Source organism: Heterocephalus glaber, unplaced genomic scaffold, assembly GCF_053883595.1.
Source record: "Heterocephalus glaber isolate CG9 unplaced genomic scaffold, H.glaber_assembly_v1.0 deba00000546, whole genome shotgun sequence".
Classification (NCBI taxonomy): domain Eukaryota; kingdom Metazoa; phylum Chordata; class Mammalia; order Rodentia; family Bathyergidae; genus Heterocephalus; species Heterocephalus glaber.
The window spans coordinates 8,838,835-8,864,630 of record NW_028258147.1 but is presented as its reverse complement, the minus strand read 5'-3'; the positions used below and the strand labels follow the sequence as shown (position 1 = coordinate 8,864,630).

Sequence of the window (25,796 nt, the reverse complement as noted above, 5' to 3'; positions counted from 1 at the left end):
AAGGCTTTTGGGATTTCGATGTACAACTCAGTCTTTTGCTACTTATGAAAATTTTATTCCACATAGTCTATTTTTTTATATTTCCAATTTTCATTTACACATCACATCTGAGCATGAAATTGTGCAATATAGGCAAAGGACAAGGACAGCAGAGGGTCACAGATGTGTGTATTGAAACAGAATGAGGCAGGTTGTTGCTCTTTCTTTGGGGACAGAGCTTCTGGGTGTCCCCACATGCCCTGATCTGGGTGATGAGTCTCAGCTTTGTATATCCAGCAACTCAATTTTATTAGACAGCTGGGAACAGGCTCACCCTGACCAATGATTGCAATACTTCACTATCATTTGAAATAAGAAGATAGCTTTGAGCCATGCCTCTAGAAATAACAAGAAGCACCCTTCCCCATTATATAAGTCTCCTTGCTATGAGCCCATAAGATTCCATTCACTCTACTGGCCTTCTCCTAATGGTGCTGTGCATTAACCGCCCCTTGTATCTCGCCCAACCCCTTTCAATGTTACACCAATCTCGTCTCCTGCTGCCACATCCTTCTTGTGGATATGTGGTTCCTTCATCTCTGCCACAGTTTTAAATCCGTTGGTAAAGCTCTGTCTAGGGTTACATCCTGATATCTTGATCAGAGATTTGGAATTTAATATGATCATTCTTCAGGTGCTTCTCAATGTCCCATTTACAAGCACCATCCTGGGCAGGCTCCTTCATCCAAAGGCTAGTGTCATCCTTTTCGTATTCTTAAAATTCAGTTCACTCTCAACATAATGGGTGTTTTCTCTTCACAGACAGCCACACCTGGTGTAGGACTCCCTACTCATTTTGTAGGAAGGCTTATTTTACTTTCCCAGTGATTTCTGGAAGAAGAAACACTGCTCACAATCAAGTTCCCAGAAAGATCTTGATGGTAGCGGGGGAGATAAGATGTTGGCAGCCAGTGCTTCACAGTTTTACCAGGTGAGGCTCTAAGCTCAATCTTAAATAATGGAAGCTAATCACAGATAACTAGTAGCATTTTTCACAATAAAATGTAACATTAGTTAAGAGTTAAGCCTTACATCCACTATAATTAGACATTTCCCAAAATGACTTAGCCAATGCAAAAAAATGTGGCTGCACTGGTGGTTGATGATAATTGATTAAAATAAAATTGGTAGAAATATAGTGATTCTACCAGTAAAGTACTTACTTGATAAATGGATTCATAAATTGTATTAGTTAGGATTTTAAACTGTTTGGAGGAAAAGTATATGAGAGTGAGGGGAAATACAACTAACAATAGAAAAATCAGAAGTAAATAATGGGATTTATCTTATTATCCATGAGATAAAGCCACATGTTTAGGTTTTGAATGGGGCAATGTGGAGTGAATAGCAATGATCTGTGATGAATTCACTGATTCTAATTTTGGACAATAGTCTAGTCCTGTTTTGGGGTAGTTGCCAAGGAGACTCTTCCCATTTTGGGGGAAGATGGGGTGGCAGGGTAAGGAGAGGACATGCAAGTAGCCAGTACAAACCAACTAGTTGGCTAAGTGCACACTATCCTGAAAGAAGAAAAGCAAAGCAATTCATTAACCATTTCTGCCTCCCAAGCTCCCACTGGAGTTCAAACTGAAATGAACAGCATATCCTTATTCATCTTTGCACAACCAATAGCATCTAATAGAAGGGCTTACACAGAGAAAGTGCTAAGATGTTTGTTGAACTGAATTGTATGGTGGCATATACATGATTTAAAAGTGTTAAAAGACTGAATGCTGAGTCTACTCAAAAACACTGTATATAAGAGACAGAAGCTTGGAAAAATGTGGTTGACAGAGAGCCAGTTTGGCTAATAGACAGTTTGAGTGTCTAACAGCTGCATCCAAAGAAGAAATTGGTTAACATCTTGCCATAGTATGGTAAAAGATTCATTAAGCCAGCCCTGGATCCCTTACGGGATGGACCAGCTGAGGAAAAAGAAAAACAATAAAAGGAAGAAAATAGACGTTTCATGATTTAATATACAACAGGAACAAAAGCCCTATATTTCTCTTCCATGTTCGGCTCCATCTAAAGAACCCAGCAAACAGAGAACTAAAGTTCTGGAAAAGGTCAATTTTTTGAATTATCATTTTCAACAATGAATAATTGCTAACGAGGATAAAGCTTTGAATCTAGAAAAGCAAAGCACAGAGAGAGCTCACAGGTTAAAATGAGATTGGAAGTTTCTCGGACACCCTAGCAGGACATTCAGTGACTGCTGTGGAAGCTGCTTCCTCTTCTCTGTTCTGTTCCTGCTTCCTCCTGAGAACACCCACAGCCAGATCATTGTGTTCTTTAAGGAGTCCCTGAAGAGCAAGATCTATCAGGTGTTCCCCAGCAATATAGTGACTGACTGAAGCCTCAAGCTGCAAGGGGAACCTCTGTTCCATGTTTGGCCATCATGTCCATTCCACACCTGGGTTTGGCTTTAATTCAGCTGTTCTGGCTCAGGCCCTATAAAAGTCATCTTTGATAAACAGGGCCTGTCCATGTGGAGAACAGGAGTCAAGTGTTTTCCATGGATTCATGAGATGAGATGTTAGTTAGAGCTGGAAAGGTCTGTGGTTAGTGGTAGACAACAAAAATCCTTTAATGAGGAAGAAACCAAAGTCCAGAGAAGTGAAATGATTCCTAACATCACACAGAGGTGAGAGGGGCAAGCCAGGACAGAAATTCTGCCTCCCTATTCCATGCCTGGTGCTCTGACCTCTATCTGCCAGTCATACCTACACACTATTCTGCCTTTGCATAGCCTTTGTATTCTCTACTGTTTTCTCTTCCCATACTGTTTTCCTAAGTCCAAGTCTTTTCTTTTCCTTTTGGTACTAGGGACTGAACCTAGGGCCTTTGCACTGAGCTACATCCATAGCTCTTTTTAATTTTTTTATTTTGAGATAAGGTTTTGCTAAGTCACCCAGACTGGGCTCAAATTTGCAATCTTCCTGCCTCAGCCACCCAGAGTGCTGGGATTACAAGTTTGTACCTCTATGCCTAGCTATAAATCCAGATCTTTAATGGAGTGTATGCGCCCTTGTGTGTGTGCCTTTGTGTGTGCATTCCTGTGGTGTTGAGCAGAGTAACTCTGCTGGAGTAAGCGCTTGGGGTACCCATGTGGTCACAGTGGCCCTCTGGTGTTGAGCCAGGCTGATATCAGTGCTTTTATAAGTAGTGATCCCTCCACTGATGTGTTACTCAAATCTCAACCAGAGGTGCTCCTTCCTCCTTGAGATCCAGACTATCAGCATAAACCTCCTCCACTGTACTCTCCATGTACCTTATGGATTTCTCCCAATTGCTCTGATTTCCAGAGCAGCTTCCAGGTATGTGGTTATCTGTGGTTCTAACCATTTTTCAACATATACATTAGTTTCAGTTAGATATTAGCCACTAGAATGGATGGGACATTCTTTGTTCTACACATATGCAGAAGCCAAGACTCTTCCAAAGGCCCCACCAAAAATTAAACCCAATCACAGAAGCCAATTCTGTGTCCAAAACGTAAGCTGGCTAGGTAGCTGCATTAAAACAATGCAAACCACTTCAAACTAGCCAGAAGACATACCTGATTGTTAAAAGTGCCCTCCTCTAGAGGCTTTTTATTGGCCAAATAATGCCCCTTGGAAACCAAAATTTTTACCACCTCTCTGCATCCTTCTACTTTTCTTTCCCCTTCTATTCCTCCTTACCTTTGGGATTCTGTAGTCTTCTTATTTTACTTAAAGTGCTCCTCAACTGGAAGAGGCTAGTCTTGCACATTTCTGCTTTTCATAAATGAAGAAGTGTTGGCTACTGCTAGTAGGTTGAGGCCAGGAATGCTGCTAAACATCCTAAATATGCAGAACAGACTCCACAAAAGTGAAGTGTTCATCAGGTCCCAATGTCGTGGAGATGAGAAGGCTGAAGGTTGAGAAACCTGATCTACAGCAGCTTACCTGTAGCCAGCTCTATTCCCAAATGTAGTCTTCAGCTTATCCAAATACCTTCCACCCTTCTTAGAAAGTGGCTATATTTTGAAACAGCATTCTCACACTTCAGTTATTCTAACAAGATCCCGATTGATGTCCTCTTCCCTCACAGCAACCCATGACCCCTCTTTACTCTGCTCTACCTGTGCTTCCACTGCATTTTTACATACCACCATTCTGTCAGTCATCTACCTGGCTAGGCCATAGTGCTTAGCAGCATAAATCATTCCCTTTTATCTCTCCTGGCACAATCCCTGGCATAAAACTGGCATTTAATAATGCTTGTGGAATTGAACTGAATGATTATAGAGCAGCTCCTCCAATCTTAGTATCAAGCCTGGCAGAAAAGTAGAGATTATCTTGGCAGCTGAGGGCAACCATAAAACTCTTGTTCAACAAGGAAGCCATGCATTGTGATGGGAATGACTATATGATAATACAAGCTATGGCCTTACTCAGAAAGATTACACATTGGACCTTTCGATGAAGAGATCCAAAGATGACTGAACATGGCTCTCAGAGGCTCCCATCGTCAACAGAGGATCACAACCAGAGAACAGCATTGCCATTCCAATTTTGAGCAATGCCATCACAGCTTGCAATTTGCATTGCAATCAGGACTATTTTAAAAGAAGAGGTATAACAGCCTATCTAAATATTGCTAAAGCACACATAAATGTCCATTTTTCTTGACTGAGTAATGATAAGTGCTACAATTATTTTAGAATTGGTAATAATTTTCCAAAGCTTTGAGAGCAGTTCATGAAGTAATGGAATATCAAATGGTAACTTTGGGATAAACAAGCACTTAATGAAAAAGAAAAGAATAATGCCCATACATAAGAAAAAGGATGTCTAAGAGAAACAGGAAATTCCATTATAACATTTCCAATCCACAACTGTGATCTCATCTTTCAGTTACTGTTACATCAAGCCATCCAACCATGATATACATAAGTACAATTGAAATAGTAGGCAATATATATTAAAATATTACATATATATGAAAGTCAATGACGGGCTTTGATATTTTTTAAAGATAGATACTCCATTGTTTTATGTAAAGATAAAATAAAATAAATCAAAAATAGTAGAGAGAATGTTGGCAGAAACCATATGGGTTTTGCATGACTTTGTTGACTTTGTCTGTACCAAAGTTCATGCCAACTGATTGCATGTTCTCTTGTTTCAGTTTCAAATAACTCCTGAAGCAGATACTTCCTACTGCAGACCCAGTAGCTAGTTTCACTTCCTTCTCGTAAGTGTACTTTCCAGATAGCAGTGTCCATTTGCTTCAGGATATACTGGTTCCTCATGAGTCACACTGGTGAATCTAACCTAGTGCAGTCATCTCTCTGGGTGCATGTGGAATTGGTCCCATGGATACCAAAATATATGGATGCTCAAGTCCCTTTCGTAAAATGATACACTATTTGCATATAACTTGCATATATGCCACCTCCTCCATTTACTCTAAATCATCTCTACTTATGATATATAAAACAATGCAAATGCCACATAAATTAGGTTGTTCAAGGAACAAAGATAAAGAAAAATGTCTGCATATTCAGTATATATGTAAATTTTAACGTATTTTTGAACTCTTTTTCTTTAGATCCACAAGTGTAAACACCACAGATATGAGGCTCATTGATATTTCTCAACAAAAAGTACCTCCCATGGAGACTTTGCAGATGTTTTCCTTAATCATTCCCCAAATTTCCTCACCTCATTTGTGAAATTTTATACTACCAGTATCACTACCTTTTAAAGACCACAAAACACTGTAATATCTAAGAATATTTTGTCCCTCTGGAAGGCAGAATAATGGCTCCATGAAATGTCAAGGTCTTAATTTCTGAAACCTGTGAATATGATACATTACATGACAAAGAGGAATTAAGCTTGCAAATGAAGGAAAGGGCTTTTGAGCCACCGTCTGTCTGTCCATTCCTGGCCCAGAGGAAAGGGCTTTTGGGCCACACTCGTCCCACCACTCCCCACCCAGAGGAAGGGACTTCCAGGCTGCCATCCATCCCGCCGCTCCTGTTCCAGAGGTAGAAGATTCTGAGCTGCTGTCTCACTGCTCCTGGTCCAGGGGAAGGAGCTTACTGGCCACCATCCCTCCTGCTGCTCCCAGCCCAGAGGAAGGGGCTTCTGGGGCACCATCCCTACCGCCAATCCTGGCCACTGTCCCACCTCTCCCAGCTCAGAGGAGGTGAGCCACGTGGGTGCCAAAAGCACCTGCCCTGCGCCCCGAGTCAAAATGAGAAGACACATAAATAAGTCTCAAAACAAGACTTCCAGATCACCTACAGCAACTCCAAAGGGAAATGACATGGAACACTCTGATACTCAACAACCTGGACCCACTGAACTGGCAACAAAAGCGGATCTGGAAAAAATGAAATCAGAAATAATTTCTCAGATAACAGGAGAAATTGTGCCACTAGGGCAAGACATGATTAATAAATCTAGAGAGGAGCTCAGGAACATGATGGAATCCCAACATAGGAAACAAATGGAATCAATAAAACAAATGCAAATAGATTTCCATTACATGAAAAACTCCATTGAAAGTCTACACAGCAGCATGAGCCAATTTGAGGACAGAATTTCAGGTATAGAAGATAAGATTGCAATTAATGACCAGGAAAAGAAAAATTGTTTCAAAATCGTAAAGGAAAATGAGAAATCAATCCAGCAGTTGCTAGACGATGCAAAGAAGAATAACATAAGACTGACTGGAGTAAATGAAGAAACAGGAGAGAGTGCAAATGACATAAAACAAAACACTTCACAGAAGTAATGGTAGAAAACTTCCCAAGCAAGAAAAAAGAACTAGACATACAGATAAGTGAGGCATATAGGACTCCAAATAGCCTTGATCAAAAAAAATCTATACATTGGCATATAATTGTTAAGATTCCAGAAACTCAACAGAAGAACAAAGTTCTACAAGCAGTTAGAGAAAAGAAACAAATCACATACAAAGGAAAGCCCATCAGAATCACAGCAGACTTCTCAACACAAACCATCAAGGCAAGAAGAGCTTGGAGTGACATATTCCAAGCCCTAAAGGAAAACAGCCTCCAACCCAGATTGATGTACCCTGCAAAACTACCTTTCAAAATGGATGGAGAAATAAGATACTTTCATGACAAAGAGCACCTTAGGAACTTCGTGAATAACAAACCAGCACTCCAAAAAATTTTGCACAATATCCTACGAACAAACAATGAGGGTCATAACCCCAGGAAGCAAAGCAGAATGAACCCATCTGGCATGACAAGAAATTAAATGTAAAGGGGGAGAACCCAACAAAACGAAAAAGTCATGGCAAAGACAAGTGAATATGTTTCAGTTATAACCATCAATGTAAATGGTCTCAATTCACCAATCAAAAGAAATAGACTGGCAGAATGGGTCAAGAAGCAAAATCCAACAATACGCTGCACAAAAGAAACACACTTAATTCAAAAGGAAACTCATAGACTGAAAGTTAAAGGGTGGAAAACAATATTCCATGCGACGGGAACCCCAAAAAAAGCAGGAGTAGCTATCCGCTTTGTAGATCAAGTAGATTTCAAACCAACACTGATTAAGAGAGATGAAGAAGGACACTACATCCTTGTAGAGGGAACAATCCAAGAGGAAGAGATGACAATCATAAATATCTATGCACCAAACACTAGTGCACCCAACTATATAAAACAAATACTAACGGACATGAAAAGTCATATATGCACTAATACAATTGTAGTGGGGGACATCAACACCCCACTGTCACAAATAGATAGATCAACTAGACTAAAAATAAGTAATGAAATGCTAGAACTCAATCGAACTCTTGAACAAATGAACTTAACAGATGTTTACAGAGTCTTCCACCCCACAAAATCAGAATACACATTCTTCTCAGCTTCACATGGGTCATTCTTCAAAATAGACCACATACTCACACATAGAACATGTTTAAGTAAGTGCAAAGGAATTAAAGTTATCCCCTGTATATTATCAGACCATGGTGGGAAGAAATTGGAGATCAATAGCAAAAGAAACTGGAAAAATTTTATAAACACGTGGAAATTGAACAACACACTTCTGAATAACCAATGGGTCACAGAGGAAATTGAAGAAGAAATCAGACAGTTCCTTCAATTAAATGACAATGACAATACAACATATCGGAATCTATGGGACACAATGAAAGCAGGCTTAGGGGGGAAATTCATAGTACTGAATATACATATTAGGAAAACAGAATGAGCCCAATTAAACAACCTGATGCTGAACCTCAAGCTTCTAGAAAAAGAAGAGCAGGACAAACCCAAATCTCATACAAGGGAGGAAAGTATAAAGATCAGAGGAGAAATCAATGCAATGGAGACTAAGAGAATGATACAAAAAATCAATGAAGCCAAGAGTTGGTTCTTTGAAAGAATCAACAAAATTGACAAACCCTTAGCCACCCTTATCAGAAAAAGGAAAGAAAAGGCCCAAATCCCTGCAATTAGGAATGAAAAGGGTGAAATTACAACAGACCCAGCAGAAATCCAGAGCATCATCAATACCTACTTCCAGAACCTATATGCCAATAAGATGGAAAGCACAGAAGAAATGGACAGATTCCTAGATACATATGAATTACCAAAGGTAAACGAAGAAGACCTAAAAATTCTAAACAAACCAATATCAACCAATGAAATTAAAAATGTAATTAAAAACTTATCAACTAAGAAAAGCCTGGGCCCTGATGGCTTCACTGCTGAATTCTACAAGACATTTAGAGAGGAACTGCTGCCACTACTGTTTAAACTCTTCAATGAAATTGAAAGGGAAGCAATACTCCCAAATTCATTCCTGGAAGCAAGCATCACCTTGATCCCCAAAGCAGAGAAAGACCCAACAGAAAAGGAGAACTATAGGCCAATCTCACTAATGAACAGAGATGCAAAAATCCTTGATAAGATAATGGCAAATAGAATGCAGAAGATCATCAAGAAGATCATACACCCTGATCAAGTGGGATTCATCCCAGGGATGTAGGGATGGTTCAATATATGAAAATCAATCAATGTAATACCCTATATCAATAGAGCCAAGGACAAAAACCGTATGATTATCTCCATAGATGCAGAAAAAGCATTTCACAAAATCCAACATGCATTTATGATAAAAACCCTACAAAAAAATGGAATAGATGGTCTCTACCTCAAACTGATAGAAGCCATCTATGAAAATCCAACAGCCAATAGCATACTAAATGGTCAAAAACTGAAATCCTTCACACTAAAATCAGGAACAAGACAAGGATGTCCACTATCACCACTCTTGTTCAATATAGTTCTGGAAACATTAGCCACAGCAATTAGACAAGAGAAAGCAATAAAAGGAATAAAGATAGGAAATGAAGAAGTCAAATTGTCATTCTTTGCAGATGACATGATACTGTATATAGAAGACCCCAAGAACTCCACCAAAAGCCTTTTAGACTTAATAACCAAATTCAGTCAAGTAGCTGGTTACAAGGTCAGCATACAAAAATAAATAGCTTTCCTCTACACAAATGACAGACTCACTGAGAGAGAAATAGGCCAAAATTTCCTTTCACAATAGCATCCAAAAAACTGAAATACCTAGGAATCATCCTAACAAAAGAAATCAAAGACCTCTTCTCTGAAAACTATGGCACTCTGAAAAGAGAGATTGAAGATGATATCAGAAAATTGACAGACATCCCCTGCTCCAGGGTAGGAAGGATTAATATAGTGAAAATGGCCATACTTCCAAAACTGCTATATAGATTTAACACAATTCCAATTGAGATCCCAACAGCATACTTGAGAAAACAATCCAAAAATTCATTTGGAACAAGAAGAGACCCAGAATAGCAAAAGCAATTCTAGGTAACAGAGACATGGCAGGTGGTATCACAATCCCCAACCTATAACTGTACTACAAAGCTACTGTGATAAAAACAGCATGGTACTGGCAAAGAAACAGACCTGAGGACCAGTGGAACAGATTAGAAGATGCAGAAACAAGGCCAGACATACTCAGCCATCTCATCTTCGACAAAGGAGCCAAACACCCTCACTGGAGGAAAGATAGCCTCTTTAATAAATGGTGCTGGAAAAATTGGGTTTCATCTTGCCAAAGATTAAAACTAGACCTATATCTCTTACCATGCACTAAACTAAATTCGAAATGGATTAAGGATCTCAATATTAAAATAGAAACACTGAGTCACCTGGAACAGAGGTTAGGTAGAACTCTTGCAGTCATCGGTGTAGGAAAAGATTTTATGAACAAAACCTCAGTTGCCTGTGAACTAGCACAAACAATCAACAAGTGGGATCTCTTCTTATTAAAAGGCTTCTGCACAGCAAGAGAAACCACCAGCAGTGTGAAGAGACAACCCACAATTTGGGGAAAAAATCTTTACCTGCTGTTCCTCAGACAACCATCTACTATCTCAAATCTATAAAGAACTTCAAAAGATCAGACCTCCCAAATTTAAAGACCCAATCGAAAATGGACATCTGTAATGAACAGACATTTCTCAGACAAAGGAGTAGAAATAGCAAATAAACACATGAAAAAATGTTCAACATCACTGGTCATTTGAGAGATGCAAATGAAAACAATGCTAAGATTCCGCCTCACTCCAAAAAAAATGACTGCTATCATGAAATCAACCAATAACAAATGCTGGCAGGGCTGTGAGGAAAGAGGAACCCTGCTCCACTGCTGGTGGGAGTGTAGACTGGTGCAACCACTGTGGAAATCAGTATGGAGATACCTCAAAGAACTAGGACTGGAAGTCCCATTTGACCCTGCTATTCCACTGCTGGGGATCTTCCCCAAAGAATTAAAAGAATCATACCACAGTGATATATGTGCACCCATGTTCATAGCAGCCCAGTTTGTGATAGCTAAAACTTGGAAACAGCCCAAATGCCCATCAACTGGAGATGAGATAAAGAAAATGTGGGTTTTTTATACAATGAAGCACTACTCAGCCATAAAAAAATGAGAAATTACAGACATTTATAGTTAAGTGGATGCACATTGAGGCAATACTCTTAAGTGCAATAAATAGGACACACATGTATAAATACCAAATAGTTTCTCTGGTGTGAGAAAATGAAAGTGTAAATAAGGACTAAAATGTATAATAGGTAATGTGAAATAGGAAGAAAAGGGGTAAAGGGGAAGAAAGTGGGAGGGGTAGGGGAAAGGAAAGAAGGGAATGGAATTAATATGAGAAAATGGAAAAATAGGAACAAAATCTTTGTAAACAGGGAGGAATGGAGGGGTTGAAGGGAGGGCTGGGCAAGGGTGAAAAATAAGAACCAAGAGAGATTATGTAAAGGTGCAAATTTCCAATGATGAATGTCATTATATTGTATACCTAAAATGTACCGATGATTAGAATGAATAATCGATAATGCAAAATAGGAAGAAAAGGTCCAAAGGGGTAGGGGTAGTGGGAGGGGCAGGGGAAAGGAAAGAAGGGAAAGGAAAAATGATGAGAAATGGAAAAAGTGGAAATAAAGTCTTTGTAAATAGGGAAGGGTGGAGGGGGTGAAGGGAGGGCTAGGAACGGGGAAAAAGTAAGACCCAAGATGCATCATGTAAAGGTACAAGTTCCCAATGAGAAATGTAAATGTGTTGTATACCTAACATGTACCAATAAAAGAATTTAAGAAAAAAAAAAGATTGCAAATTAAAATTAAGGTTGTTCGTCAGCAGCATTAGAGTTAAATAATTCGTCCTGATGGACCCAGTGTAAGCAGAACAACCTTCAATGGGGAAGAAGGAGGCAGAAGAATCAGAAACAGAAACATCCATGATGAAAAAGATTCAGCTGGCCATTTCTGGCATTGAAGGTGAAAGGAGTCCATGAACCAGGCAATGTAGGCAGCTTCGAGAAGGTGAAATTGACAAGGTAATGGATTCAGAAAGGAACACAGTTCTGCTAAATAACATACCTTAACGATAGCTCAGGGAAACCCATTTTGGGCTTCCAACATTCAGAACTGGAAGGTAATACATCTGTGTTCTTCTAAGCCACTGAATTTGTAGTAATCTGTAATAGCACAGGAAATTAGTAGATCCCTCATCACCAAGAGCAAATTTCTGTCCCCATTTTGATGACTGTGCCACTATGTAAAAGGGATACCTAACTCAGTCACTGTATATATAAGGTAGAGTTCAGTAGAGTAACAGATTTAATATGACATATTAAATATTATATATTATAATATTTATTATATATATATTAGGATTTACAAGGTAGGCTTACAATGGCCACCTGTAGAATCAGGTGTGAAAGAATACAAAAGGGCCATCTGCAGACTGGAGAACCGAATGATCCAGTCAAAAGTAGAAGACCTGGAGCTCACTGCAGAGTCCCACTGGAGTCTACATCAGGAAGCCAAAGGGTCTGTGTTGGAAGGCTGAAGAGTCTGAGCTGGAAGCTTGGAGATGGATGTCCAAAGGTGATGGTGAAAACCGGAGCTTCTCTGAAGAAGCAGAAATGAGACTTTCTTCTTCTTTACCTTTTTATTCCATTCAGGTACAAGTGTACTGACTGATGCCCTCATATCCAGTGTGGGACTTCCCTCTTCAGTAAGTCTATCATTCATCTACACCCAGAACAGCTAGGCATTTCTTGCTCAAGTTGACACAACAGTTAACTATCACATTGTAATTCTATCCCCTTGCCCAAATAGATTCAGAAACTGGTATGTGACCAAGTTCAGAGCAAGGATGTGAGATACAACACTTATCTGTAAAGTTTCTGTAAAAATATTTTGCCCTTAAATAATAAAAAGAGAAAGAGATCCATGAAGAGAAACTTCTCTTATTTCTTTATAGATGGTGCTATCTACATGTGACCCCTGAACCTGCTGCAGTACAACCATGAGGGCAGACAGATAAAGAGAAAGCCCACAAGCCAAAGGCAGCAGAGCAGAAAAATGGAAAAAAAGCTAATTCCCTGCTTATGCACTTCCTCTTTTAGCCGGATTAAGGAGGTGTCTCTATGGCTTGCCATCAAAAGCCTTTCTTGCCTTTACTAGAAATGAACTCATTCTGTGTAAACAAAAACACTCAACATGTGTATCCTACTTGAAAGTAGGATTGAAATAGATACTTGAAAATGATTAAAACAAATAATTGATAATTTGAAATAGGAAGAAAAGGTCCAAAGGAGTAGGGAAGTGGGAGGGGAGGGGGAAAGGAAAGAAGGGAAAGGAAAAATTATGAGAAAAGGAAAAAATGGCAACCAAGTCTTTGTAAATAGGGAAGGGTGGAGGGCATGAAGGGAACACAGGGAATGGGGAAAAAATAAGAACCAAGATACATCATGTACAGGTACAAGCACCCAATGATAAATGTAAACATATTGTAAACCTAAAATGTACCAATAGAAGAATTTAAGCAAAAAAAAAAAAAAACTCAACACTAGGTGAACAAAGGTATTTGAAGTAAAACGTAATTTCACTCTGAGAGATTACAAGAATGAGATTCTAATTGAAGATGGTTAGCCAACAGTGAAAAAATTTCCAGAATAGCACTAAAGATCATTTTGAGTTGGTTGTTGCCCCCAGAACTAGCCTATTTTTTCCTATTTATGTATCCCACCACCACTACCCAGGCCGTATTGTAAATTCCATGTCCGGTAAGATCCCTGAACAACTTGCCATTGCAAACACCTGTCTCACCCTCTCAATGCTTGTGCAACCGTGAAGGATGATCCCCAGTGACCTCTTATCTGGCTAACGCTTTCCCACTCCTCACAATATAACTCAGATACTGACTTCAAGGAACCAAGCCTGGCTCACTCTTCTCCAGAGAGAATGAAACATTAATCATCTCACTTGGCCTGTGTTCTCACTGAAACCTAGACACACCTTCATCTTGCATTTTTTTAATTTGTTAGACTTGCTAGGGTTGTCTGAGTCAACATCTGCCTCTTCCTCTCTAAACCAGACCTCATAGGTGGAAACTTCCCAGGTAACCCCCATACCTAATACTGTGCCTGTCCCAGAAGGAGAGGGAGGAGGAAAGAGAGAGGGAAGGGTGATTAATATGAATGAGAGACTGGGAGCCTGGAGCCTGGATGAGACATCCGGACTGAAGATAACTATTTGGGGAGTGATCTGCATGCAGATGACAATGGAAACTAAGAGTTTGGAGGAGACTGCCAAGAAGGGCGCCTTCTTGGGCGGGGAGGGGCAAAGCTGCCAGAAGGGAACACAGGGGAAGGAACCCTGCCTAATGCTAAATGAGACATTTTACAGAAGAAGGCCTCAACAGTGCAGGAGGATAGGATGCAAAGGGGTCAAGCAGGAAGGTGGCCAGGAAAAGGCCTCAGAGAGCCTCTGAAAGATGCCTTGGACTTGGCCTTTGAGACATGCCCTCCAAGGAAGTAATTTCCTTAGACTGAGCAGAGGAGAGAGACATGACAGGGATGAGGGAACAGAGCACATCATCAGAGAGTGCACACTGAGCATGCACCATCATTCAGGTGCTCACTGGAAAAGGAAGAGAACACAATATATAGCTTGGCCTTCTTTCTTTCCTACACAAATAGGCTGATAATCCTGAAGGTATTTTTATCCAATTAAAAAGAGGTCTTCACATATTTTGGTCTATTCAGGAATAAGTCCTTGAAGGGTTTTTCCAAGGAGGACAGAAAATGTAACCAGCTCTGCCAAAACTGGTTAGGAACCTGGAGCCTGGCTGCATGGTGTGGACTCAGAGGTGGTTCCCTTTTCTCCAAGAGCAAGGGCAGGAGACCAGGAGCCAGGAAACCCAAGTCCTGAAGCTAGGCTTCCCAATAGCCCAAAGTGCTCTGCATGAAGTCATTCATCATACTGGGCTTCAATTTCTCCTTTTCCAATCTGCTGTGGTGCTCTGATCCCACTCACTGGTATCAGGAAATAACTTGACTGTTCAATGATGAGTTCAATGTGCAAAGCATTAAACTAAGAAGATAATTCTTCTAATTGAAAACTCTGATCCCTATTATGGCACAAATCTCTCCCGGGAAAAGTAACAATCTGAGCAGTTATTAGTCATTAACATTAATGTGTAAAAGTTTCCTTGGTTATAATAATAATAGCAAATATTTCTTAAGAGCTGCGGCATGCTAGACCCTAAGCTTCAAACTTTATATGTGTTTTCTCTTTTACTTGTCACAAAAACTATGTGAGGTTAAGAACATCTATCTCAGTCTACAAATAAGGCAAGTGGACCTTAGAGAAGTTTTGCATAACATCATCACACAGAGACATCACAGGACAGGTACCAGTGTAGGTTCAAAGCCAAGCAGTGTGACCTCACAGCCTACTGTATTCATCAGGGTTCTCCAGAGAAATGGAACTCATAGATTTTTGCTCAGATGAGGTCAATCTTTTATTCTATTCATATCTTCAGCTGATAGAATGAGACCCACCTACATTATGGAGGATAATCTCCTTTACTTAAAGTTCAATGATCTAAATGTCGATTTCATCCAAAACATCCTCATGAAACATCTGGAATAATGTTTGACCATATATCTGGCCTAGTCAAGTTGACATAAAATTAACCATCATACCTGTGCATTTCACAAAATGAGCTGCTCAGTAATTGTTTTAAAAATATTACTTCATCTCAAAATATTTCCTTTTAGATTCATTTTTTTGTCTATTTAAGTGCCCAAGCCAAAAGTCTGAGTTATCCTGATTCTTCTTCTACCAGCCTTTGTACACCCAATTGCTTACAAAGACCTATCAGTTCTATTTCCTAACAGAGCTCCTATTTTTCACCTCACCTCCATCCTCACTACCTCAGTTTTATTTAAGGCCTTGTCACTTGTTGCCTAGACTATTGCAATAACCGACTAACTCATCCTGCTGTCTGCAGATAGATTGAGTCTCTCCATCCATCTTTCAACCCACTGTCAGAGAGACCTCCCTAAAACACAAAGCTGGTCACACTGTTGCCCTGTTTTAAATCCTTCAATAGTTTTATCTCCTTAGATTGGAGAAAAGTTCCTGTACAATCCTGTCCTCATTCACTTTCCATCATCTCAGCTCATCCCCCTCATAAATCCCATACTCCTTTCACTCTACCTTACGAAGTTCTGTACTCCCTTGAAATTGTTATGTCCACCCTTAGCTCTAAATTTTTGGAGATCCTGTTTCTCCTCTGCCTCCATTCTCACAATCAGGTCAACACATTGTGAAAGTCTTCCCTGCTCTCTCCAGGCCTCCTACAGCCTAATACAGAATTTTCAAAAAAAAAAAAAAAAAAAAGAATTTTTCAACCACTAGAAATAATTTTTCCTCCCATAGCCTAATAGAGAATTTTTCGATCACTAGAAATAATTTTTCCTCTGTACTGTAAATCCCTAAGAGACAGTGCTGTGTTCTGTAATTTTGATAACCCACACTTCTACCAATATAGTTCCCAAGTAAATGAAACCAAGTAATTTCTACAGTATTGAAGATCTCAACAGAGACACAACCTTCTAGTGAATACATTCGTCCCATTCCCAATTAGAAGAAAGAAAGAAAGAAAGAAAGAAAGAAAGAAAGAAAGAAAGAAGAAAGAAAGAAAGAAAGAAAGAAAGAAAGAAAGAAAGACAGGAAGAAAGAAAGCGTAAAAGCATTTTAGCATCTCCTAATGTGATACAAGTCTCTAACACACTAAGACTACCTAAAAATAGAAAGTAAGTCTACTTTTCTTCTAAAGGTTTACAGTAATAGATTTTTTTGTCTTTCAGGAATTAAAGAGATAAGCTTCACAACCTCCGAGAAAAGTCAGTGACCAAGAAAGAAAGAATTGATAGGATACTGAGAAAGGACAGAGAAAGACTGGACTGTCTCTTTAAGATATCGGCAAACCCTAGAAACTTCAGACACAAAACAGGAATTGAATTGTTTTAAGTAAGTAAGCAAGCTACAGTGTTGTCCTCTTGCTACCTCAAGCAGCTGTGCATTTGAATCCTTGACCTGTGGGAGTAGACCTGGGAACTGGAGGTGCTCTCTTGACCACATCTGTGACAGTATACGATACATGAAACTACAGGTCACCTTCATCATAGAGAATATTAGCTTCACAGTTCTTTGTGAACACAAAACTATTGATAATCTGGGAACATGGAGTTGTAATAAACCATAGATTCTAGAAGTTATTAAAATAAAGCCAGGGCATAATTATTTCCCAGCCACAAAAAAGAAGAGAAGGTCATTTCTGAGGAAGGGGGTAGACTAGGACTCACCTACCTTAGCCAGGATTCTGAGGTAGCCACTGGAGAGGGACACAGGATTCTGAGCAGCATTCATGTCACGTCACTAACTTCTCACCCTTCCTGGTATCTGTGTAGGAGCTGCTGTTATCAAAAGCTAGCAAAAAGAAGATCTAATGACAAAGACATTCAGACCACTGAATATTTCAGGGTGCGAACAGAATAACAAATCTTTATCACCAGGAGCAAGGGAAATGTATGGGATGAAACAATACATATCAGGAATGTTGGATCTCACAAACATTAATTGTGCTGATGGAGCAGGACCTTCTGAATCATAAAATTCGAAGGAGAAAGAAAACAAAGGCATTTGAGTCAGAAGAAGCAAACTAATTATCATTTTATTTATTGAAAAAGCTTAGTATCCAAACTCCAAAGCAATCTTGAGCATTCATCAATGAAAAGTCTCTAACTCTGTGAAGTACACATTGTCTTAAACGTTCTTATCTGTCTCCCTAATCTCCTCTATGTGCACTTCCTCTTCCTCTGGTACCTACCCCATGCTTCCTCTCTATAAAGTCCTCCCAAAACGTCCCTGACTGGAGCCTACACCAGGCCCTATTATCTCTATCCCGCAATTATTTTCTTATTTTGACCCATAGTCATTAAAGGTAACAGTTGCATCACATCCATCTTTGTGCCCCTCTTCAGTGCCTGTCACAGTGCCTTGCCCACAGCCAGTGTGCAATAACACGTCTTAGTGAGTGTAACCAAGGCACATTTCCTGTTGTAGCATAAATAAAAGAAACCAGGTTCTGTTCTTGTCTCACCTTCATTAATCAAGTCCTACCTCCAGCTTGTTTACAAGCACAAAAGAGAAAAGCTGAACTCACAAGTTCATGCTGCTGAGATCAAGACCTGCAGCATATGTTGGTCCACATGGAGGGCCTGATGCCAAAAGCCAGGGAGAAAACCAAAAGTTTCTCCAAGGAAAAAATAAATAGGGATGAGAGGAGAAAATGCCTCCAGGTAAGAACAGGCACTATAGCTATCACACACCAGAAATATCTCTGCCATTGGGTACTTCCTTAACTGCGCCAGAATGTAAATATAGGTCCCATATCTGGGACAGGAGGAGAAAGCAGAAAGGGACAGCAGAGAAGCCAGGCTCAACACCTACCCTTTACCATTTGTTATGGCTTGTATTTAGATGTTCCCCCCAAAGCCTCATGTGGATGAGGTGGAGCTTTCTTTTTCAGAGGTCACTGAATCTGGAAGGTGTGATGCTGAGATAAAGGGCCTTTGATTACTAAACCACTATACATGAGTGATTAGTTTGGCAGGCCCCTAATCCCGGTAGTCTGGTTGAGAGGAAGGAGACAAAAAGACACTGTTAAGGTCCTTTGTTGCTTTTGCTACCATGTGAGCACCATGAACTGTTTCTCCTCTGCAATGTCCCTCTTTCAAGCTTCCTTGCTTTGGAGCCAGCTGATTATGGACTGAAAACTACAAACTGTGAGCTAAATAAATCTTTTCCCCTTTAACTTTGGGTGTCAGGTATTTTGTCTCAGGAACAAGAGAAAGGTAACAAAGACACCATTTTAGGGTTCAAGCCCAGAACAGTCCCAAAATGTTGGAGGAGACAAAGTTTCAGTCCAACGGAATCTAAAAGTTTTGTTACACAAGACTGGACATTTTAATAACTGAAATGAGACTTTTCAGATATTTTGGAAGAGACTTAAGTGTATCAGACCAAGATATATTCCACATGAAGTGAGGGAAACCTAGACCATCACATATACAGAATCCATAGGAAAAAGAAAATATTGCAGAAAATGAAGAAGTTAAAGCTTGAAGACATTATGCTAAGTAAAATAAAATCAGTCAAAGAAAGACAAATACTGCACGATGCCACTTAAATAAGGTATTGAAAATAGTAAAATTCCTAGCATCAAAGTGGAATGCTGGTTGCCAGGGTGCAGAGGCAGTGAGACATGGAGAGCTGTTAATCAACAGACATAAATTCTCCATCAGGCAAGATAAATAAGCTCTAGATATCTGTTGTAAAGCATTGTAACTGTAGTTAACAATAATGTACCATGCACTTAAAATTTTGTTGAGATGGGGCTGAGGATTTAGCTCAGTGCTTCCGCTGCCTGCTTCACAAGAGCAAGGTCCCAAGTTCGATCCCTGGTACCAAAAAAAAAATTATGTTGAGAGTAGATCTCATGTTTAGAATTCTCACCAAAAAAGAAGTGAAATAAATAACATACAATAAAGAAGTTTTAATTTTAAAATAAAGAAGTTGCTCTAGAGTCCCACCAATTCGATGTATCAATCATATTTACATTTGTTAATATGGCTTCCCCAGAGTAACCTTTCCCCTTCAAGACTCACGGAACACATAAGGTTTCCATGATTCCTAACAGTCACACAGAGAATCCCATTTTATTAGTGGAAAATTTAAAAAGGCTTTGACTTAAAAACCATTGAATAAAATAGCTTCTTTGGAAACAGAGGATTCAGCCATGTTTATGATGAACAAACAAAATGTGTAGTTCCTTCCCTCTGACCAGGGCTCCTCTGATTGCCATTCATAGAACTGGGAGTCAAAACTAACCCATTGCTGAGAAATACTGTGAGGGCAGTTCTTTGTATGGTCAGTGCTATTTGTGCTGAATGAACTCAGTTAATTGGTGACACTGGAGGGAGGAATCGACATTCCACTGTAGAAAACTGCTAAGTAGGTAGACATAATTGCCATTGATGAACATGAAACTCTTGAGTTATCTCCTTTAGCTCTCAACATACTGGGGCTAGAGGCAGGACAGAATGCAGAGACTTTCAAAGGAGGAACAAATGTCCCAGTAGAAGGCTTTTTTGCCTTTGAAATTGCATTGCTTATTGTCATTTTTTTTTTGCTTAAATTCTTTTATTGGTACATTTTAGGTGTACAATACATTTACATTTACCATTGGGTATTTGTACCTGTACATGATGTATCTAGGTTCTTATTTTTTCCCTATTCCCTGTGCTCCCTTCACACCCTCTACCCTTCCCTATTTACAAAGACTTTGTTTCCATTTTTTCCTTTTCTCATAATTTTTCCTTTTGCTTTTGCTTGTTGTCATTTAAATGGAGGCCAAAAATATTTTTATTAAGTTTATTTATTGGTACATTTTAGGTATACAATATAGTTACATTCATCATTGGGATCTTGTACATTTACATGATGCATCTTGGTTCCTATTTTTTCCCCAATCCCAGCCCTCCCTTCAACCCCTCCACCCTTCCCTATTTACAAATAATTTGTTTCCATATTTTTCCTTTTTTCATATTTTTTCTTTGTCCTTATTTCATTTCCCCTATCTCTCCCATTTTCCCTAGTCCTTTAGACCTTTTCTTCCTATTTCACAGTATCAATTATACATTTTGATCCTTATTTACACTTTTAGTTTTTCACACTAGAGAGACTATTCAGTATTTACATGTGTGTCCTATTTATTTCATGTAAGAGTATGGCCTCAATGTGCATTCACTTAGCTCTAAATGTCTCTAGTTTCTCATTCTTTATAGCTGAGTAGTACTCCATTTTATAAAAAAAAAAAACCCACATCATCTTTATCCAGTCTCCAGTTGATGAGCAATTGGGCTGTTTCCAAGTTTTAACTATTACAAACTGTGCCACTGTAAACATGGATGCCCATATATCACTGCAGTATGATTCTTTTAATTCTTTTGGGAAGATAGTCAGCAGAGGAATTGCTGGGACAAATGAAACTTCCAATCTTAGTTGTTTGAGGTATCTCCACATTGATTTCCACAATGGTTGCACCAGTCTGCCCTCCTACCAACAATGAAGAAGGGTTCCTTTCTCCCCACAACTCCGCCAGCATTTGTTATTGGTTGATTTCTAGATAGCAGCCATTCTTTCTGGGGTAAGGTGGAATCTCAGTATTGTTTTCATCTGCATCTCTCAAATGACCAGTGATGTTGAATATTTGTCCATATGTTTATTTGCTGCTTTCACTTGTTTGTCTGAGAGATGTCTGTTCAGTTCAGATGCCCATTTGAAGTGGATCTTTATATTTGGAGGGGTCTCATTTTTTTAAGTTCTTTATATATTCTAGATAGTAGACCTTTGTCTGAGGAGTAGCTGGTAAAAATTTTTTCCCACATTATAGGTTGTCTTTAGCTCTGTTGGTGGTTTCTCTTTTCAGTACAGAAGCTTTTTAACTAGATGAGATCCCAGTTGTTGATTCTTTGTGCTAGTTCCTATACTACTAAGGATTTGTTCATAAAGTCTTTTCCTATGCCAATGTCTTTGAGAGTTTTACCTAACTTATCTTCCAACAAGTTCAGTGTTTCTGTTTTGGTTTTTTTTTTATAACTATGAAAATTTATTATAGAACATGTGGAAACATCCTTAACTTTAAAAAACGTGTCCTTTCTTTAGTATGGGTTTAATTAGCCCTTCTGTTAAATTACCAGGGTGACCCAGACTCTAGTATAGACAGGAGCTTGCATGTGCCAGAATAGCAGAAGTTTGTAAATGCTACTGAAGTGGGACAGTGGCAGCCCTGAATTTTTTTTTTCTTAAATTCTTTTATTGGTACATTTTAGGTATACAATACATTTACATTTAATTTTGGTTGCTTGTACTTGTACATGATGTATTTTTTCCCCTATTACCTGTGTGCCCTTCACCCCTAAACCCTTCCCTATTTACATACTTCATTTCCTTTTTTTTCTCATAATTTTCCCTTTCCATTCCTTCTTTTCCCCTTCCCCTCCCACAACCCCTAACTCTTTGGACCTTTTCCTACTTCAAAGTATCAATTATTAATTATTAATCCTTTTAGTCCTTATTTACACTCTCAGTTTCTCACACTAGAGAAACTATTCAGTATTTACACAAGTGTGTCTTATTTATTTCACTTAAGAGTATGACCTCAATATGCATCCATTTAGCTCTAAATGACTCTAGTTTCTTGTTCTTTATGGCTGAGTACTCCATTTTATAAAAAAAAAAACCCACATCTTCTTTATCCAGTTTCCAGTTGATGGGCAATTGGGCTGTTTCCAAGCTTTAGCTATTACAAACTGTGCTGCAATAAACATGAGTACACATATATCTCTGTGGTAAGATTCTTTTAATTCTTTAAGGAAAATACCCATCAGGGGAATAGTTGGGTCAAATAGGACCTCCAGCCCTAGTTCTTTGAGGTATCTCCACACTGATTTCCATAGTGGTTGCACCAGTCTGCACTCCCACCAACAATGGAGCAGGGTTCCTCTTTCCCCACAGCCCCGCCAGAATTTGTTATTGGTTGATTTCTTGATAGCAGCCATTCTTTGTGGAGTGAGGTGGAATCTCAGTGTCTTTTTCATCTGCATCTCTCGAATGACCAGTGATGTTGAACATGTTCTCATGTTTATTTGCTGCTTTTACTTCTTTGTCTGAGAAATGTCTTTTCATTTCAGATGCCCATTTTTGAATTGGGTCTTTGAATTTGGGGGGGGGTCTGATTTTTTTCAGTTCTTTATATATTCTAGAAAGTAGTCCTTTGTCTGAGTTACAGCTGCTAAAAATTTTTTCCCACATTGTAGGTTGTCTCTTAGCTCTGCTGGTGGTTTCTCTTGCAGTGCAGAAGCTTTTCAATAAGATGAAATCCCAGTTGTTGATTCTTTCTGCTAGTTCCCGTGCTGCTGAGGTTTTGTTCATAAAGTCTTTTCCTATGTCAATGTGTTCAAGAGTTCTACCTAACTTATCTTCCAGCAAGTTTAGTGTTTCTGTCTTAATATTTCGATCTTTAATCCACTTAGATCTTAGTTTAGTGCATGGTGATAGGTATGGGTCTAGTTTTAATCTCTGACAGGTTGAAATCCAGTTTCTCCAACACCATTTATTAAATAGGCTATCTTTCCTCCAATGAGGGTGGTTGCCTCCTTTGTGAAAGATGAGGTGGCTCAGTATGTCTGAAGTTGTTTTTGCATCTTCTAGTCTGTTCCACTGATCCTTGGGTCTGTTTCTTTGACAGTACCATGCTGTTTTTATGACAGTAGCTTTGTAGTATACCTTCAAGTTGGGGATTGTTATACCCCCAGTCATGTCTCTGTTGCTCAGAATTGCTTTTGCTATTCTAGGTCTCTTCTGGTTCCAAATGAATTTTTGGATTGTTTTCTCTAGTTCTGTGAAGTATATTGTTGGAATTTCAATTGGCATTGCATTAAATCTATATAGCCATTTTAGAAGTATGGCCATTTTCACTATATTGAGTCTTCCTACCCAGGAACAAGGGATGTCTTTCCATTTACTTATATCCTCCTTGATCTCCTTTCTCAGGGTGCTGTAGTTTTCAGCATAGAGGTCTTTTGCTTCCTTTGTTAGATTGATTCCTAGATATTTCATTTTTTTGGATGCTATTGTAAAAGGAATTGTTTCCCTAATTTCTCTCTCAATGAGTCTGCTATTTGTGTATAAGAAGGCTACTGTTTTTTGAGTGTTGACCTTATATCCATCTACTCTACTGAATCTGTCAATTAAGTCTAGAAGTCTTTTGGTAGTTTTTTGGGTCTTCTACATAAAGTATCATATCATCAGCAAATAATGAGAGTTTCACTTCTTCCTTACCTATCTTTCTTCCTTTTATTTCTTTCTGTTTTCTAATTGCTGTGGCTAATGTTTCCAGAACTATATTGAACAGGAGTGGCAATAGTGGGCATCCTTGTCTTGTTCCTGATTTTAGTGTGAAGATTTTCAGTTTTTGACCATTTAGTATGATGTTGGCTGTTGGTTTTTCATAGATAGCCTTAATCAGGTTGAGATAAAGACCTTCTATTCCAATTTTCTGTAGGGTTTCAGTGTTTCTGTTTTAATATTTAGATCTTTAATCCACTTGGATATTAGTTTAGTTCATGGTGACAGACAGGGGTCTAGTTTTAATCTTTGGGAAGCTGAAATCCAGTTTTTCCAACACCATTTATTAAATAGGCTATCTTTCCTCCAGTGAGGATGATTGGCTCCTTTGTCAAAGATGAGGTAGCTGAGTATATCTGGAGTTGTTGCTGCATCTTCTAATCTATTCTACTGATCCTGAGGTCTGTTTCTTTGCCAGTACCATGCTGTTTTTATCACAGTGGATTTGTAGTACTGTTTCAAGTTGGGAATTGTGATACCCCCCTGCCATGACTCTGTTCCCTAGAATTGCTTTTGCTATTCTAGGTCTCTTATGATTCCAGATGAACTTTTGGATTTTTTTCTCTAGTTCTGTGAAATATGCTGTTGGGATTTTAATCAGGATTGCATTGAATCTGTATAGCAGTTTTGGAAGTATGGCCATTTTCACTATATTGAGTCTTCCTACCCAGGAACAAGGGATGTCTTTCCATTTTCTTATATTCTCTTCTATCTCTTTTTTCAGAGTGTTGTAGTTCTCAACGTATCGGTCTTTTGCTTCCTTTATTAGATTGATTCCTAAATATTTCATTTTTTTGGATGCCGTTGTGAAAGGGATTGTTTCCCTAATTTCTCTCTCAATGAGTCTGTTATTTGTGTACAAGAAGGCTATTGATTTTTGAGTGTTGACCTTGTATCCAGCTATTCTACTGAATCTTTCAATTAAGTCTAGAAGTCTTTTGGCCAAGTTTTTTGGGTCTTCTATGCAAAATATCATATCGTCAGCAAATAATGACAGTTTTACTTCTTCCTTTCCTATCTTTATTCCTTTTATTTCTTTCTCTTTTCTAATTGCTGTGGCTAATGTTTCCAGAACTATATTGAACAGGAGTGGTGATAGTGGGCATCCTTGTCTTGTTCCTGATTTTAGTGTGAAGATTTTCAGTTTTTGACTATTTAATATGAGGTTGGCTGTTGGTCTTTCATATATAGCCTTTATCAAGTTAAGATAAAGACCATCTATTCCAATTTTCTGCAGGGTTTTTATCATGAATGTGTGTAGAATTACGTCAAATACTTTTTCTGCATCTATTGAGATGATCATATAGTTTTTGACCTTGACTCTGTTAATATAGTGTATTACATTTATTGATTTATGTATATTGAACCATCCCTGCATCCTTGAGATTAATCCAACTTGGTCAGGGTGTATGATCTTCTTGATGAGTCTCTGTATTCTGTTTGCCAGTATCTTGTTGAAGATTGAGGATTTTTGCATCTATGTTCATTAGAGAGATTAGGCCAAAAATATTTTTAACACATATTATGATGCATAGTTACATTTAGATCTTATTTTTCAGGGAAATTTTGTCCTCAATAACTTAATTTAACATATGTTTGTAGAGATTCTTATCAGACCCCAGGCACTGATGAGTAAGACCAGGTTACTGCTACACCAGAGAAGGTCACAGTCTAGGTAAAAGGCAAGATCTCAGCAGACTGACACCACAGTACTTGTAACAGACATCAGACACCTCTCTGTTCAGTTCTCCTGCCAGGCAGCCTGTTTTCCCTATTCTAGAAGAGCACTTCAATTTACCTCTGCAGATGATTTCTCCCTGTGATTTTTACGATGGGTTTAAGT

At 38.8% G+C, this 25,796-nt stretch overlaps 1 protein-coding gene across 6 annotated transcripts in view; it reads right to left on the bottom strand.

Moving 5' to 3' along the window:
* Grm8 (glutamate metabotropic receptor 8) overlaps positions 1-25,796 on the bottom strand; it is an 867,398-nt gene that overhangs the window by 661,199 nt on the left and 180,403 nt on the right. Inside the window, exon 1 of one of the 6 annotated variants that reach the window (XM_087204576.1) lies at positions 17,291-17,661. The exons of the other annotated variants lie outside the window; for them this stretch is intronic. The gene's annotated coding sequence lies outside the window, so the exon portion shown is untranslated. Of the gene's footprint in view, positions 1-17,290; positions 17,662-25,796 lie in introns of those variants that run through there. 6 annotated transcript variants of the gene reach the window in all.